This window comes from Crocodylus porosus, unplaced genomic scaffold (genome assembly GCF_001723895.1).
Source record: "Crocodylus porosus isolate Cpor-Errol unplaced genomic scaffold, CroPor_comp1, whole genome shotgun sequence".
In the NCBI taxonomy this organism is placed as follows: Eukaryota; Metazoa; Chordata; order Crocodylia; family Crocodylidae; genus Crocodylus; species Crocodylus porosus.
The window spans coordinates 41,290,485-41,302,536 of NW_017728949.1; the positions used below are offsets into that span (position 1 = coordinate 41,290,485).

Here is a 12,052-nt window from a genome sequence, read left to right on the forward strand (position 1 = left end):
CCAGAAAGTACAAATTGAGCCGGGGGGTGGGTGCGCTGCAGTGGACCCAGAAGTGGACCAGAAGTACTTCTGGTTCACTTCCAGGTCCACCACTGAGTGTGCTGGGGATCCCCCTGTGCTCCTGTGGGATGCTCCATCTGCCCCAGAATCTCAGTGTTCACAAGCTGCCTGGTACCTTGAGGTATGTAGAAAAAACATATAAAACTGTGTCTATGGCCGAATTATCAAATTTCTCTGAATTGATTTGGAGGGTTCTGATTCAATTTGGAGAGATTAAAGAGTCTCCTGTTTCCATCCGGATTAGGAGATTTGGCTGCCACATTGGCCACAGTCTCCACCTAATCGAACCAATGACCAAAGCTTTGCACAGCCCTAAAAAACAGCATGGAAAGGAGATGGAATGAAAAGCTGCTTTGTAACAATGTAGAGTGTTTGGGGCCTGGTGGAAGGAGGAGGAGAGGAAGGGAAGCTATGACTGTTTGCTATAGTATAGTGATAATATAGTGGTGCAAAGGAGTTCCATGACGGTTGGCTATGACAATTGTGTGAGTGGCAAGTATGAGGACAGGGTGAAGTCTAGAAGAGGGACTTAAAATCTTTATTTCTATTATTTTTAACAGTTTAAGTTAAAAAATAATTCTGTCCAGTGTATTTTGTGTATGATTTATGTATGGACCATAATTGACAACATTTTATGTATTTGTCAACAGTACCTTTCACCATGGTTTTCATGGGGAAAACAGTATGTTTTTGAAAGAAGTTCTATATTTGATAATGACTTGGGGCAAGAACGTGTCTAAAAGAAAAAAGACTTTTCAAGCAGCATGCTGCTGGCTCAGAGATTCCTCAACAAATTCTGTTGTGTTCTGCCTCTGAGACATGTTGCCCTCACCAGCCTGAACAATGATGGATCAGTTGGGGAACTGCTTGGACGTGTGTAGAGAAAACAGGCCCTAAATTAAAGCTGTGGGTTTTAAAAAGCACTGCTTCAACTTGGGGCTGATTAAACCCCCATGTCATGCAAACACCCTCCTGACTTATCTGCCTCTCCAGCAGTGGGGAGGGCGAGCTGCCAGTGAGTGGACTGGGCCCTGGGCGGTGGGGGGGTGGTGGTGCTTCCCTCCACAGCAGCTGCGGCCCCCACCACAGGTGGGATCTACCCACAGGCACCTGACTTGGGCAGGCCCAGGGGGCACTGCAGCTGTAGAGGGAAGCACTGGGTCCCTGTGCAGCTCAGGCAGGCAGGCAGGCTCCAGGGGAGGAAGAAAATAAAAAGATCAGGCTCGCTGCTTTTCTGGGCTGCTTTCAGGCTGCCTGCACTGGCTTCCTGCAGAGCCATGGAGCTGCACGGAGCCCGGTGCCTTGCTCCGCAGCTGTAGGGACAGCAAACTAAAACTGCTCAAAGGAGTTCTAGTTCGCTGCACCCCAAGTCATTTAAGGTGTGTTATGCTGCCGAATTTCCTACAGTGGCTGGAATTAATGCGGAATATGCTGCCAAGGCATGCAAACACCGACACCATTAAAGCAGTGCATAAGCATTTAGTCCGCTTTAAAGTGTCGTGCAAACATGCCTTGTTTCATCTACGCTTGACCATATCGAGACTCTGCACGATATGCTTCAATATGCTCTTTCATCTCTTGAAGAAAGATAGAGGAAAATGTCAGAGAGAATTAACAACTTAGATGGGTGGGTGATTTGAACTGAAAACCATAAAGAGATGATTGACAGCAGAGCATTATCCCACAAGGTAATAGTGATAATATTATGAAGGTGGGCTTAACATTTTTTTTAAAGGGCTGTATAGCCTAAAAAGGAGAAACAAGGTCTAAACAAGGTCAAAATAATCTTCATCCACTACCTGGCAATACCACTGGTATCACCAGTTCACAAAAAATCCAATGAAGACTGCTACCAAAAACATGTCATACAGCAAAAACTGCCCACGTCAGCAGTAGATTATCGCAGCACCAATACAGTAGGTAAGAAAGGCCAAAATTAAATCTCTGGGATGGCTGGTGAAAGGGTCGGTGGTGGACTTCACTAGCTTCATCAGCCCACATCCTCTGAACCTGAGATAATTTTTAGTCTCATAGGAAACTTCAAACCATCCTAACTAGTAGTAAGTTCAGGTTCTGAACTGCCCTGTTCTTATGGGTCATCTTCTGAGTAACCCAGAATACAAGTGCATGATTTGACACAATCTGAATGAATGGCTCTTCAGTATGATCTGGGAACTGAATTCTTGATGCAGTCCTCTTCATTTTTCTTTTACAGAGAAAACAAAATGCTTTCCCCAAGGTTGCATTACATTTCGTCTTGTGAAAGTATGTTAAAAAATCTATAAGAAGGAGAAATATTTTGCTAAAAATGTAAAGGAAAAGTGGCAACTTGATGCTATACCTATAGTTAGGCTGAACTGAAAAGAAAAAAAATGGAGTGAAGAAACTTTAAGTGTGTTGCCAATTATAAATTTTAATTAAATTAGTTGTATTTTAAGTGTTTAATGTGTGTTCTGACTAAATTTATTAGGAGATAATACCTCACTTAGTGATTTTAGTGTGAGCCCAGTGAATTGGATTTAGCAGAAACTCAGTGAAAGGTCAATCAGGGTATTAGGTTACCTCTAAAATGTATGCCTCAAGTGTACAGATGGTTTAATGAATGAAGCATTACACTGGAATTTGGGAAACTTGAGTTCAGTTCCTGGCTCTGTCACAAATCTACCTGCATCATCTTGTCCTAGGTCTTTTACGGTATGTCTAACTAATGGAGAGAGCATGTCCCAGCAAGGATATTCCCAAACTCATCCCACCAACTTCTCCTGCTTGCATGCTTCAGATCTATGAAGATGCTCTTTGGTAGTGGGGACTAACTTGTTTGGCAGGCATGCCACAAATTATCCCTGTATCTTTCCTGAATAGCACTCTGTTCCCTTTCCTCTGCCTGCTCTGCTTTGTTTCCTGCCCTGTTGCCATTCTGTTGCTGGTCCACTCCCCAGTCTGTTCTGTGCCACACACAGAGGACACCCATGCTACTTGTGGCACACATGTTGAAGGATGACCATCCCTGCTCTATGGCTGGCACCCCCACTATAGGTCTCCCATTCTAGAGAATAAAAATGTTGCTCTGCAGTGAACAATGCTTTGGGCAATAACATGTAGGGAGGCATGTGCAATACTTGTTTTTGCAAAATCTAGATGTTAAAAATATTTTCAAATAGGTTCAGTTGCAGCAATGCAAACACCAGCATGTTTTTAGCAGCTGGAAGTTCACAGACTGTTTCAAACCTGATATAGAGATACATTTTTACATGAACAAAGAAGGGAGTTAGACACTCTACAAGTTTCACCATGTTTCACTAGGAACACTGGAAGGAGTTTAGCATTGAATATCTACTGAAATCTCTGTATTGCATAGGTCTTCAATATAAATATCCAGCTTATTGAATTTGGACAAATGGTTGATGAGAAATAGAGGAAATGAGTACTAATTAGCTCATTATCATGCTGGCTTCCAATTGTTTTTGATGCCTGGTTAGCTGGTAGTAAATGGAATGCTACAGGCATATCCTTTTGCCTGCCTGCAGGAAATAATCAATTAGCATATTTTAATTCTCATTGATTTCTATTTGACCAAAGTACTCTCGAGTCAGATTTTTCACAAGTTAAGAGTGTCTTTATATTTCCTTTAAAAAGTAAGCCACTTCACCAGAAGAAACAGAAAAGCGGTGGAGAAGTATTTGTGGAACATTCAGAAATATTCATCTGACCTTTAGGAAGCTCCTTCTGAGCTCCTCCTTCAGTACTTGCAAATCAGATGAAAAAAGAAAATCATCTCAAACTTGTTTAAAACATGAGATCATTGCCTGGTCACAACTGACAGCATTAGAGTAGATTAGATAATCATAAGAATTTAGGTCCCAATTCAAGAGAGCCCTTAAGCAGGTGTTTAACTTTTAGCATAAACTGATGTCTCATTGACCCAAAGCCCTGGTTCCTTTGGGTACAGTAATTAGGAATAAAGCAGCCCTTTAGAAAATGCATTACACAGGATTAACCTGCAGATTTAATTGGCCTATTTTATTACACATGTTTGTCTTGAATTGTCCTACTATAATGATTATCATTCATCCAAGAATATAATGACTCCAGTGACTAACTTTAGTGTCACTAAAAATATTAATACTGCCAAATATCTAAAGGTTTTATGGTACTGTTCCCTTAAAATGCGTTAAAATGAAGGTACATTTGTTAAATATCTACCTATTCAGCAGAAGAAGAGTATATAATTTTTTTCCTATACCCTTAACTATTGAATGACAGAATGGAAAAGTGTTCAAGAGTGTCTAATTTATTTTAGACCTGTTTCAGAAAAACAGAATGACAAGTGTAATGTGCTGAAAAGTATGGATATTTATTTTCCCATAAAATTACAAAATTTGACTGGTTTAGAAGACTGTAGCTCAATTTTACTGCTCTGAGATTTGGAGATTTCTATAACAGTGCCAGATTTTGGTTATTCACGTAGCACAAAAGATTAAAAAATAATAAAAAATTCAAAAAAATCTCAGACTAACAACACGTGTCTAACAGCAAGGAAGATGATAGTGCCACACTATTGTTGCTCTGTCAGAAATGGACCCTTCTGTTTTTCTTATAGCTAACCTTTTTAGGAAGAAGGGGAAAATAGTGAGATTTGGCTGCTGAAATCTTTCATTATGTCTCTCTCTTTTGTGCAGGGTATGAAGGGCTGTGAATCAGAGCAGCACTAGATATGGTACAGGCATCCAAGGGAGTATATGTGCATTGATTTCCTGTGCACCTAAGAACAAGATTGCTGATCTTGAGAGCAAAGTTTCCTTGCTACACAACATTAAGAAGAATAAAAAGTTCATGGATATTTTTAGAGAGGTGAGAGTGCCTAGCAAAGGAGGGTCTGACATGTGCAGTGTAGAGGAGAGTTGCAGATAAAAGATGAGGTACCGCAGAAAGCGGAAGAAAAAGGAAGGCAGTTATCCAGAAAGAATTGTGAATGTTGAAATAAAATAGTTCCTCGTCCTCGATTTTTACAACTGTTTGGGGGTGAGGTTAACTGCTGAAGTGAAGTAAACAAAAACAGTCACCCAGGAAATATGCCTCAACTCCTGAAAAGGGAAAAAATGGGCATGTATGAAAAGCAGATATTACTGTGTAGTCCTGACCCTCTGTTTTGCAGTTTTCCTTCCTGGATCCAATGTTGAGAAGGAGCATCTTGGATGGAAAGACATATTCCTGCAAAGCACCAGGTATTTTTGGTCCACACTGGAATCCGATTGCACAGAAGAAAGTTAATTTTACTTAAAGGTATATGTTTTGTAGCTAAAATATGCTAAAATGGCATTCACCTAATGCTGTTGGACAACTATTGTTAGAAAATATGCTAAGATAAACAGGCCTATCATTTCCCATGGAAAAACTCAAAAGATATAGCACAAATTATCTTGAACTGAAATTAATCCAAGTCTACACTCCTTCATTTGTAAAATCCCATACCACTATTCCCAAATTCCCATTTCTTCAGGAAAAAAAAGACAGCCATGCCAGACTGCACTGGAGCTGACTCAGATAACCTCCAGAACAGTCATCCAATGCTGGAGACCACCTTTTCCCCTAGTTTCAGTGTTGCACAACTTCCAGATTCCTTGGGGAGGAGCAGTCGCTTCTGACAGAACAGCAGTCCCTAAATGGGACATCCTCACAATCCTAGAGCTTGTAGATGTAGGAAGGACTATACAAAAGTGTAAGGCTGGGATGGTGGTGATCTCTGTCAGCTACCTCAACCTGGCTTTGCTAGGTCTGGTAGTCTTATGTTTTTTCTCTCTGTTGTTACTACTGGGCTTACTGTGTCTGAGGTAGTCTGAACTTTTCCTCTCCCACATCATCGTCTGTATAAGCAGACCACACTCTCCTATGGAAAACTAAGAGTGAACAAACTTTGTGTGCATCTGTACTGAAGTATCTCTTGCAGAAGATGATTAGGTCCTTCCTTGAACATGCATAAGCCATAATATAAATTATATTAGATGCTTTAAGAGCATTGATTCTTGATAACTTAATGCAGATTAATTTGATGCCAGATTTAAAAAAAAAATTAATTTCAAGGGCCAAATCAGTTCCAAATTCTATGGGCAAAGCCCAAGTCAAGTTCCAAATTTCAGCTGAGCAGAGGTCAATTGTTCAAGTCTGTGTGTGTGGCTCTACCACTGGGTAAATATCCTGCTTCCCAGATCCAACAGTCCTGGGCTTCAGACACTTCTCAGATCCATGGCAGGTATCCTACCTGCAAGCCCTGAACTCAGAGGCCTTGGATGCCCTCTAGTCTTGCTTTCTCCTAGTGAAAAGGCCAAGGAGCAAGCCATGGGAGACGTGTGAATGCAGTCCACCATTGCCACATAATTATGCAGTCGAGTTTCCCACAGTGAGGACTCACCCTGCCCAGAGTGCAATGGGCAGGGCTTCCCCTGGCTAGTTCTTCCAGGGTGAATCACAAGGGTTAGCCTGCCCAGAGTGCAAGGGACAGGCTTGAGACTAAAAAACTGTCCGCAGTGCCTGAGATATGGGGATGTTTGAATTTTGTTCCTTTTTCCTTTGGACCCCAGGGCAGGGATTATTAGGTAGGATCTGAGATTATTCCACGCTGTTTGCAACCGGCAGTGGATTTAGAGTTGGTGTAGTGGCTTAGCTGCACCCATCTTTTGGACTGAACCACACCTGGTAGCTTCTGGTGACCTTTTTAAATTCCTGCTGCTTTCCTCACTTTTGGGGGAGAGGGGTGGGGAAAGCTTCAAAGCTACTGTGCTTTGCTGTGCTAGCGTCACAGCTGGGCTGTGGGGGGACTGGACTGAGCTGGGAACAGTGACAGCGGTAGTAGCGATGGGTAGGTTTCCCTACCCTGCCTAATCCTTCAAGAGCAGACACAGGGAGAAGGACCCCCTCCCTCACATTGCCATTGTTCCCAGCTGGCTGGAGGAGGCAGGAACAGTTTTGAAGCTTCCCCCCTCCCACAGGACAGAGGGGAAAGAAAGCACAGATGAGTAGGAGCGGAGGAGGTTTGCCTTTGAACATGGAGGGGGGATTCTTATATGCTTTGGAGACTTTAAAATGTCCCCAGACTCTGGCTGCATAGTCTGCCCAGTGATGGTTGTGAGGAAGAGGCTGAGAGGAAGGGATGCTACCTCTGCAGCACAGGTGGCTGCTCTCACAGGATTTTGCCAAATCTTGGATCCATCCCTGTCTACAACTGAGGGTGATTTTTAACAGGCTTTTGCCCTTCCTCTTCTCCACTGTTTCTGTTGATTAGATATGAAAAATCAGGGATGATTTCAAAACAGAATCTCATGAATCCATCTGAATTTCGTCAGTGCATAGTAAAAGCTATTTTAAAAAAGGATGCTGACTTCAAGGATAGATTCCCTTGCTCCCCCCATTCTATTGAGAATCAGACAGTTGTGGACTAAAAGTCTGTTGCAAAGAAAAACTAGATGTGTATACACAAAAATACTACAGTAATTTTGGGGTGGAATAGATGAGCAAAGTTAAAGGTCACATCTTTCCACAAGGCAGCCTGTGTATACAATTCCAGATCTGCTTAAACACAATTTGTATTATTGAAAATCTGGCCTTAGTATTATGGAATAAAGTATGTAACAAAAATTACTTGTAGCAATCCTGCACGTTTTTACCTTACTCATACTAATCCTGCACATTTATGCCTATCCTTATGTTTAAGCACTTAGAAGAATATTTAATAATATTTGAACGATTGGAGTTCAGCACATACAAGTTTGTGAGATTTGGTTTTTAAGGTGAAATTTTCATCCCATTGAATCAGTAGTTTTGCCACCAAGGTTAATGGTTATTTACTAGTTATTTAATTTGTAAGTAACTGACATGACAGTTCTAGATCAGGAGAGTCCAAGATACAGCCTGCAGGCTGGATCTGGCCCATGGTGCTTCTCTGGGGTCCAGAGTGGACCTCTACAGCATGCAGTGCATGCTGGACTGGCTCCACATGCAGGGCCTGTGATGTACATGTGGGACCTGTGCTATACATGGTGTGCCTACTCCCCCAACTTGCTCTGGCATAGGCACCATGTGCAGCATGGGTCCCTGAGTGGGTGCTGTGTGGCTGAATGAGTGCCAGATGCGCAAGATCTGATACAGGGGGTGGGGAGGTGGTTCTATGGGCCCAGTTAAGCCTGTGGACCACTTCTGCACCACTCATCCAGCATCCAGCCTATGGGACCAGAAGAACTTGACATTGCTCTAGATGAAATGATGTAGGAGGTTGGTCATTTTCTGAAAAGAAACTTGTAGCAGTGATACACTTGCGTAGTTTAGATACTAATTTACCTATGAGATAAAAAGTGCTGAAAAATAAGTGTGAAAATGACACAAGATTGCTCTAGTTTCTGTTCTTCTTTCAAACTGGTTCTTATCAGGTGGCTCTCATTCTCAAGCTTTTGTCCATCGCATTTCTAAAACATCAAATATATGCACTTGTTTCATATACCTGCACGTCTTTTGGGGTCTTCCCCTTTGCCCTGTTCCTAACTCTCAAGGCGTGAACTTTTTTTCCCTCATGTAATCTTGAGGTGTTCTGGCTATTTTCCCCAAACTTTTCAAGTCTGCTCTTCCTCAGTATTTCTTTATTGATTTCACCTTTGTTGCCACACCCTTGTTTCTTACATGATCTTTCCTGCTGATTCTACAAATCCTTGTTAGCACCTTCATTCTTCATTTCTCTTATCATGGACACGTTTTTTAAAATTTCTGATCTACACAACAATTCAGTCTTTATCACTGTTGTGTAGATTTTCACTTCAAGTATTTTAACTTGTTAATTTTTAGAAATATAAGGAACACATGCAACAAAGTAAATAATATGAGTGATATTAAATAGAGAAGGCAGTTTAATAACACTGAAATAAAAGCAGATTAAAGGGACCAACAATAAATTTTGATTCTTTTCTGATAGGTAGCATTAATATTGTAGTCACTGCAAAGGGGTGGGGAAAAGGTTATTGACTGTTTAAAAAAGATGCATACAGAAGGCCAGGTTATGTTTCTTCCCTCCCTCCCCCCCAGAATTATGGTATTAGTATCAGGGGGTTCAATCTTGTCAAAAACCCTCAAATGCTTTTTAAAAAATTGGTCTTGTGCCATTAGTCTGTTAATGCACATTAAAGCATCACAAAAAACCTGTGCATGTTGACTAAAGCACATTAAAATAGGTCAATGCACCTTTTTTCTAATACCACACAACAGAAGTACTAAATTTAATGTGCATTAGCAAAAGTGCATTAATGTGTAGACATGCACACTGAATCTTTTCCCTCTTTTTTAATATCTGCTTAACTTCAACACTATTTTGCAGGGCCAAAAGTGAAATTAGCAGCCTGTCAAGTTTATTTTTCTGAGTAGTTTTGATGACATAATTCCAGTTGTTCAAAGTATTACAGGAAAAATATGGCAGGTGAATTTGTTCACTCTTACAATCCTTACCTTCTCTCTTGTGAAAAAAATCTAAACTATTTTTATAAAGGAAAAACAGCACAAAATGAATGCATCCCCCAATTTGCCTTACATTGTTTGCAAAAGAATAAAGATAACTGAAGACAGCAATAGTTGTCTGTGGTGCTGAGGGCTGTGCTAATTAAAGCGCCCAGAGCATCACATGTATCAGTGTCCCCACACTGAAAAATGGTGGTGGGGTGCTTTGACCTAAAACCCATTGGATGAGCTTTAGTTTAAAGTGCCCCACTACCATTTTTCAGCACGGGGGCACTAATACACGTGATGTTGGAGTCTGCTGGCACGTGGTAATTACCACGTACCAGCAGACTTGCTTAATTGAGTCTACTCCCATGTGCTGTAATTACAGTGACTTGGTGCAGTCTCCCTGCATGTGTACAGGAGTCCAGTGTCCAAAACAACCAGCAGGCTGAGTAGGGCGTTTCTGGAAGCTGGAAAGTTCAGCAGTGGTAGCCAACAGGAAAATGCTGAGGACCAGGGTGAGTCTTTATGTAATTCCACCCCTGAAACACCTCACTCAAGGCTGCAGGGTAGGGCCTTCATCCTTTTGGGAGCCACAGACTTGAACTCTCTCCTGTCCCTATAGCTTTTCAAAGGCCTGAGTATGGCTGATATTCCTCCTCTGAAAGGGAAGTGTTCTAGATACTGGACGGAAGTGGAGACCCAGGTTCGCTTTCATCTCCTTCCTGAAGGAATTTAACCTACTTATTCAAGCAGAATGTCCTAGGAAGTTTTAGACAATCAATGTCTAGATACGAGCACTCCACTTTTCTGCTGAGGTTGTATGATTGTGCGGAAAGGAAATCGAGATTTTATTCAATCTTCAATTAATGTAGTAGTTTATTTATAACTTTTGCTAAAACAATGAACAATACAAATTATAGATGGAATTAAAAAATATTAATACTTTACAATTTTTGCTAAAAGCATAGAAAGTACAATCTTATTGCATCAGTTTAAGCAACATTCTGCTTTAGTGAAGTTAATTTATTAGATAGAATGAGTTACCAATGAAATAATAACAAATTATTCAATTTTTGGTGGATAACAGCTACTAAACTGTTCATTTACATAGAAACTTATAGATTCAAAAGCCAGACAAGAGCAATAATAAACATTAAAATGTAACCATCTAATTAGACTTTTTCTTTAATACCAATCACAATTTAACCCTAGACAGCAAAGTAGAATGAGTTTGGAATGTCTAGTTAAAGGCTTGTATCACCAAACAAATTAAGAAACGGCCTTTAGTAATTGAGAATTTGCAGAACATACAACAAAAATGTGTTCATGGGTAAATAGCTATTTTCTTAGTTAAGCAGAAAGAAATTTCCCACTGGCTCAATTTTAAGTAGTGCTAAGGATGAATGAACTAACTGGACAGAAGCAGTGTTCTATATGTAACAGTCAGTCCCTGCATGACTATCTTAGGATCAACTCTGCTCACTGAAATTCATTTACCACAGGACATGCAGCTGTCTTCTGACATCTATGAGGTGCTTCGGCTGAACAGCTATGTCTGACTATTACTACTATCATTTGAACCTGGTGCCAGGAGAGGAATCATTTCTCAGGTGCTTCCTCAACCAGAAGCTGATACCACACTTATTGTAATCAATGGAAAGATTTTTACTGATTTCAACAGGTTTTGGATTAGGTCCCTAGCATGCTGGTCATGCAACTGCCTCAAAGTACTTGCTGGCCTCTTGAGGCCCTTTGTATCACTCCTGTTTGTTCCTCCCACATTAATTTTATAGCAGTCCTCCAATATTGTTAAGCAAATGATGTCCTCCTCCTGACTGTAGAAGGGAGGGGGAAAACAAATAGCAGATAAATACCTTGTTTGGTACAACCTAAAGTTAATTGCTGGTAGGGAGGGAAGGCTAGAACTGAGCTTTAGTAAGTTTAATGAGCTTGCGTCAGAGCTGTGTTGTTGCTTTTGTTTCTAGTAGCACTTGCAAAGTGTGTGGCACTTGAAAAAAAGAAAGAGGAGAAAGGAGAGGGAAAAGCACTTCAAAGTATTTAAGGTAGGCAGAAAAACGGTGACATACCTCCTGTTAAATGCTGCTCATCTTTCTGAATTAGTACTGATCTGAAGTCCCAACAAAGTACTATCTGCATCCTTATTTAGGTCCTTGTGCTGCTGAAGATACTATCATCTGAATGAAATTTAAATTACTAGAGTTCAGGACATTGATTTAAGATCTACTACATATCTGTAGAAGTAGAGCTGTGTGTTTTCATGTCCTGTCCAAATTCTTTTACTGGATCTTTCTAAATTTCCCCTTCAGTTTTACTAGAATATGGTAATTACTTCCTTTCCTAAATTATTTTGCTATTCATTGCAAGGGATGTTGCATTTCACTGAGAAAGAGTTGTATTTTAGAAGTTGGTATACTTTTTTTTCTAATTGTAGGGACTCCATTCATTCCTGGGTTTCATCTGCTTTCTTCCATGCTAATGTAATCCAGACTATAAG

General features: G+C 40.7%; 1 long non-coding RNA gene across 1 annotated transcript in view; it reads left to right on the top strand.

The window, feature by feature from the left end:
• The window catches only part of LOC109323186, a 23,019-nt gene extending 11,472 nt beyond the window's left edge, over window positions 1–11,547 (top strand). The window contains exon 3 of the long non-coding RNA XR_002104570.1: window positions 10,535–11,547. This is a non-coding gene — a long non-coding RNA (uncharacterized LOC109323186). The remainder of the gene's footprint in view (window positions 1–10,534) is intronic.
• The last annotated feature ends 505 nt before the right edge of the window (window positions 11,548–12,052 follow it).